General features: G+C 41.5%; 1 long non-coding RNA gene across 2 annotated transcripts; it reads right to left on the reverse strand.

Moving 5' to 3' along the window:
- Positions 1–3167: 3167 nt before the first annotated feature.
- Positions 3168–6167, reverse strand: LOC144237575 (uncharacterized). 2 transcript variants are annotated; one of them, XR_013336895.1, is made up of 4 exons: positions 6057–6167; positions 5699–5791; positions 5158–5367; positions 3168–3396 (listed from the first exon to the last, which is right to left on the reverse strand). It is a non-coding gene; the product is annotated as an uncharacterized LOC144237575 (long non-coding RNA). The 2 variants fall into 2 exon arrangements; XR_013336896.1 differs by lacking the exon at positions 5699–5791.
- Between the last annotated feature and the right edge of the window lie 497 nt (positions 6168–6664).

Below are 6664 nucleotides of genomic sequence, written 5' to 3' on the forward strand. Positions count from 1 at the left end.
TTTAATGATCAGATGCCATTAAATTAAAATTCTTGCTAAGTTTTGAACGGTCACTCATTTTGCCCTGAGCCGCACAAATTACATAGCTGTACTGACCAATGTCCCACAGGCCTTAGGGGAGTGAAATCTGGATTCAAACCCAGTCAGCATGATGCCAGAAGACACCACCGTTCTGTTCTTATCTTGCTGGATTACATCTTTTTATCATTATCCTTTTTTCAAGAAGGTCTTAACAGTAATCATGTGATTATTTGGAAATAAAGACTTCGTTCCTACGCATAAAACAACTACGTACTGAGTTAAAAGCGTTATGACAAACTGTATTTTCCATAGATGCCCACAATATCTCCCATTCTGCATTTTCTGCTACAGCACCACCTTGCCACTTCCCATCATGGAGTGGAATCTAATTCCCTTCCCCTTAAATTTAGGTCAGCCTTTCTGAATTGCCTTTGACCAATATAATGCAGCAAAGGTGACATTCTGGGAGGTAAAGGGCAAGATCAGAAGGAGACTCACAGCTAGCTACTCTTTCTTGGAATGCTAGCTCTTAGGAAGCAATTCGGGAACCCAACCCCCATGGGCTGTGGGAAGCTCAAGCCACATGGAGAGGCCACTCGAATACATGTAGGTACTTCAGTGGACAGTCCCAGCTAAACTCCCTGCCGACGGCCACAATCAACTGCCAGCCATGTGAGTGAGTCACCTGGTCAAGCCTTTAGATGGGACAAACACAAGAGCAAACCATCCAGTTGATGCCATGTAAGACAGGGTCCTCTTTAAGTCACAGTCAACCCACAGAATGATGACAGAAAATAGCAAGTTATCCTAAGCCATTACAGTTAGGAATTGTTGGTGCAGACATTAGGTAACCAGGATAAGTATTAAGACCCTCAAGTAATTTGATTCCTGATTTGTTGTTTTTAAATTTACTGGGCTTTTTTGTACTGACTCAAGAGTAAGAGGTCTGTGTACAATGTATCAGTTGATTAAACAATAGAAGTTATTTTGAGTCCTTCAAGCATTAAAGTTCCATTTAGATGTTACTAACATAATACTCCATAAATGTGTTTATTGCCAACCTGTCATCTGCAGAGGCTAACACACTTCTGAAGGCTAATAACACAGTCTTCACACACACAAGCTGAGAAGAAATGTTCTACCAGCAAGGCCAGTTAAGTTCTAGTTCCAAAATTAACTGACCAACATCACCCATCTAAGAGCTGACCCTCACGATTTCATTTCTCTAGACTCATGCCAAGAATTAAGATGTCTCTTCAAACTCTAGTTAGTCTTCAAAGAAGTAACAGTGCTTTTGTCTACACAACTATATCCATGCATCTGCCCATCCTAAGAAGTTGTTTCTGGAAAGAAGTTAACTGCAGAAAACTGACCAAAAAGTGATAAGGCACACGTCACTTATTAGGTATTAATAAATATTATTATTCTTCTGCTGTTTGGAAATTGTCTCTTAGTAAAAAAGTAGCAAATCTGCAAAAGACTTTAAAATAACCATTTCCCATCTACCTTCCTAATTCTACAAATTATCCTTTGTACCCACACACACATGCACTCATTCATTCATATGAGAGTGTGTAGTAGCATGCGTTCCATCTGGGATACGGTCAGGCTCTATGAAATATGTAGTGAATATTGAAAAACACAAAAATCATTAAGTGTCTGAAAATGGAGAAAAATCCTTAGAAAATAATCTGATAATTTGCCAAAAAGCTTCCCTGATGTTCTAGAACCAAAATAAACGAAACCAATCTGCAAATTCTAGTAAATTTTATCAACTTTCCTATGTCTTATGTCTACCTGCCCTGTTTCTCTCAATTTTCAAAAATTGCATACTGGCCTTGTGGTAGAGCGTGCTATGTTTTGGTTATGTCTTGGGAGGTTAAGTTATATTCTGTGTTGAAAAATCATTAGATCTCATCATTCTAGTCTATTCCTTCCCTATGTAGATATCTTGACAAAATATTCCACTCAGAAGGTATCTAGCCTCTACCAACCTAACTTATTTTCATATTTCTCCTTCTCTCTCTCTCTCACGTGCATGCACACACACGCACACACACGCATACACACACAGAGACTTCACAAATAAGCTTTCAATGCATTTTCTGTACATTTCTAGTCTCTTACTGTCAATGGGAATTTGTGTCTGGAATTAGGACCATTCACCATGAATTCACAAACAGCTTACACGTTTCTAAGTCAGCAACTATCAGATCTGTTGCAGAAATCCTACCAGACATGATTTCTGGAGGACAGCCAAGAGGGCTGAGAATCTGTTGCGAGTTAGCCAGACTGTTTCCATTAAGCACATCTGACTCTGCTAACATTTAAGATCATGTATCTCCCTAACCCAGAGCCTGTGACTTGCCAGCAGGAATAAATAGTACAGCACAGGCCCTGAGCCTAGGCCGGAGGGTTATGGTTTCTGAATAGAATCAAATCGTGGACTTGGACTTTCCTTCCTCCTAAGGGATAAAGATGATTCAGACTGAAGCAGCTGAGAAATATGGAAGTCATTAGCGGGCTAAACTGTACACAACAACCAAAGTATTAAGAACTCTCAGTAAACAAAATGACCAGCATTTCTGATCTCCTGCCCCCCAAGCTCCCTAAACTAAGAAACATGGCTAAGAAGACTCTTAGCGATCCCCGGATGCACTTCTCTCATTCTGCAGGTCAGAGGAGAGTACTCAAGATTACGCAGTGACTTGCAACCAAACAAAAACTAGATCACAACCCTTCTTCCCCTTCCCCAGTGACTTTTCCACCACTGCATGCTGGCTCCTCCCTTCTTGCTGCTTCCCAGAACACCACTTCCTGGCCTTGCTCCCTGCCACCTTAGATTCTACCCACAGCTTAATTCCAAGGTGAGAATGACCTTGTACTCTGGGCCTTCCATAGGTCCTATGTGTTAAATTGGGGGAAAGGAGGACTATATTCTGTTTTTCTGACTATCTTCTGTCCTTCCCTGACCATTTTGCTTAATGACACTGTTTTAACGTTAGTGGAGGCTACTATATTCATATCAGCCCTACAGTTAATTGAGTAGTGCAGAAATGAGCATTGATCTGTCCACTTCTCTCTAACGATCATCTCTTCTTTTTCATGGAGTAAGGACTACCCCTCCCTAAAAAGTGACCCGCAGACATGCATAGGGACATTTATTGGTTGTCACAATGACTGGAACAGCATTTTGTGGGTGGGGCCAGGGATGCCAAGCTCCCAGCAATGTCCAAGACAGTTCCTTACAGCAAATCACCTCGCCCAAACTGTTCAACAGCACTCCATTGAGGAAACAGCCAACTAGCTGAGGAAAAATCCTTTCTTCCTTTATGATGAATGGGAGGCACATGGGGGTAGGAAAAGCAGCAGAGTCTGGGGAAAAAGCAAAGGCTTTTAGCACAACTCCCCCAGTGATAACCTGGATAAATTATGTTTCTGAGTCCTTTTTTTTTTTTTTTTCATCATAAAATAAGGACAGGGGCACCTAGGTGGCTCAGTCAGTTCAGGTCATGATCTCGTGGTGCATGGGTTCATGCCCTGCTTCAGGCTCCGTACTGACAGCTCAGAGCCTGGATCCTGCTTCAGATTCTGCATCTCCCTCTCTCTCTGCTACTCCCCTGCTCACATTCTGTCTCTCTCTCTCTCTTTGTCTCAAAAATAAATAAACATAAAATAAGGACAAAACATATAATTCCTAGAGCTATTATAAAGATTAAATGACAATTACATAAAATTGTTAAACACCTGTTAGTGCAGAAATGCAGAGGATTTTATTCACCAGATTTCCCAAAGTCAGAAAAACAGAGAAAGAGAACGCATGCTGCTTCATGGGAAAGCTTCAAGAAGAATATCCAGTAGGGACTCTGATTTAGACTTTTATTTATTTTCTATCTTTTTAATAAGTTTATTTATTTGAGACAGAAAGAGAGCATGCACGAATGGGGGAGGGGCAGAGAGAGAAAAAGAGAGATCGAGAATCCAAACCATGGACAAAAAGTGGGAACTAGAAAGAAATCGACAATGCACTCATATCCTCAGGTGTTGCGGGTTTAAAGCGTGGGCTTTGGGGTCAAATACATATCCAGGTCCCTCATGGTCTCACGGCCTCATCCTGGGTGTTTTAACTCTAGATCCCTGATATCCTCATCTATAAAATAGCAGCAAATGTAGTACTGACCTCAGAGGAATGTGCTGAGAAGGAATGAGACAATCCATGTGAATGTGCACTGTTGTTAACGGTATTTCATGTGCTCAATCAATGTCCACTAAAGTAAAAGGCATTACAGTGGATGTTACCGCAGCTGCCTACTGTGGTCACCTCTGATGGAATTAAGTTAGGATAAATCATGAGATGCAGAAGCCTGGCTTCGTATGCCCATTGATTCCTTAAATTTTTACTGCAATCCCAACACAGCATTTTGGGGGAATGGGGAATAGGACCTCATTAACAGAAGTTTTTGCGATCATGTAAATTTACAGAACTATACTGCTCTCAAGCCCAGAGAAATGACACTTGCTGTCTCCAAGATCCTGCCAGTGTCTGCCATAGTGTGAGTATGGCATTAATGCTTGTAAAAACAATGCTGTACATGGATTCTCTACCTATTAAGATATTGATGCTGATGAATCTACATCCCAAAGCTTATATGTTAAAATATTTCCATCCTATTTTTTTAATGTGTATTTATTCTTGAGAGAGAAAGAGAGAAAGAGAGAAAGCATAGGAAGGGCAAAGAGAGAGAGAGGGAGAGACGGAGACAGAGGATCCAAAGCAGGCTCTGTGCTGACAGCAGAGAGCCCAATGCAGGGCTTGAACCCATGAACTGTGTGAGATATGACCTGAACCGAAACCAAATTCAGATGCTTAACTGACTGAGCCACCCAGGTGCCCCACATCCTATTTTGAAGCAAGTATGACAGACAAGCCTGAATAAAATGAGCCAACAATTTAGGGCCTCAGTATGTGATCATATGACCTTACAAGGCTCTTCCTTCCTCTAATGCGTACAGTTGTGCCATTGCACATGAATTGGCCATTAAATTATTTTACACGAACATAAAATGTCCTCTATACATGGTAAGAATAAAAAACTGAGAGAAACCTCAGTATCCAATCAAATAATGTTCTCTCACCCCTTTTATACTTATCTGGAGACTCCATCCATGGTGCTGTCCTAATGAGAAAATGATCTGGGGAGATGACCAGTATCCTGTAAACAAGGCTCTAAAACACCCCCTGGGCTTAGCCATCAGGCAACATCCTTAGCCTATATGATCCATGAGGGTAGCTGTAGACTCTGTCCATTTGATTCCTTCCTGTATCCTCAAGGGCCAGCATAGTGTCTGGAAAGCAGGAGGTATGCGATAAATATTTCTGGAATCAATGCTTCCTTAACTCCAGCCTAGTTATTCTGAACCACACCCAGACAGGCAGTCTGGGCAGAAACATGGGCTCCTCACCAGGGTTTTAGGGGAGGCTGCTGTCTAATGTCATTGTTAAGGTGTTTAGTGTTTCAGCCTTCGGGAAAGAAAGAGCAAGGACTATTTTTAAACCCCACTGGCAAGAACTCTTGACATCTTTGAAAGATGAAAAGAAAGTTGCCAAGCAGTGAAAAGCAGTAATTATGCCAGACAGACACTCATCATTCTGACCAGGGATCTTCATTTAATTTACCTCAGTTAAGACTGAGTAATTTGTGCAGAGGAAGTTCATTCAGATTTCCAGTGAAATTTCAGATGGAAAGGATGCTGATGGCTAGTGAGGAGCCTGGATGTGGAAAGTTACAAAAAAAATCAATATGTTTTGTGCTCTTCGTTACTTAAAACATTTCCCCCTATAGATATCAATAATAATATGAAACAGTAATGGAAGGAGATGTTTACAGAGCACTTTCTGCTAGGTCTTTCACATGTACTGTCTCCCTTAATACTCAGTAAGATACCTCGAGCTAGATGCTATTGCCTTATTCGTTTTCAGTTGCAAAAAAACCCTCATCATTCAAAGAACATAAATGGCTCCATGGAGATCTCACGTGTGTTAAATGGTAGAGTCAGATGTTAAATCCAGTCTGCCTGATTTCAAAAGCTCTTGACAGCTAGATGAATTTCTAGTTGAGTTATGTCTTAAGATTTGTCTCCGCCTTCTTTCTGCAAATTTAGGTGAACATTTAGAAGACAAATAAGAGCAATCTGAATACTGCCGTGTCTATTTTTCTTTATTCATTTCTGTAACAAGTGTTAGCATGATCTAGACCATAAGGAGTTGCAACTACAATGACCTCCCAGGGCCTGCCTCACAGCGGGTCTCAGGATAGACAGACCAGAGTGGGGTAGCCATATTCAAAAAGTAAGAGTTTCCTTCCAACTCTTCCAACTGTAATTGCACAAACAGAACCGCTAAGGCATTTGCCATGAGAAACCTTCATCATGTCACCCCCATCTCTGAGCCTCCTCCAGGAGTAAGAAGAGCATGCGCTTTGGGTTCTCCCAGACAGAAGGACTCCTGGGAACCCACCAGAAACAGAGACAGTAAGCTGTAATTCTTGGTCATTCCACCTACTGTAGTGGAGTCATCAAGTGTTTCTGCATGCGTTCATATAGTACAGGGGTGGCCTAGATCCTTGCTGCCCAAAACAGCAGC

The sequence above is a fragment of the Crocuta crocuta genome, unplaced genomic scaffold (genome assembly GCF_008692635.1).
Source record: "Crocuta crocuta isolate KB4526 unplaced genomic scaffold, BGI_CrCroc_1.0 scaffold235, whole genome shotgun sequence".
Classification (NCBI taxonomy): domain Eukaryota; kingdom Metazoa; phylum Chordata; class Mammalia; order Carnivora; family Hyaenidae; genus Crocuta; species Crocuta crocuta.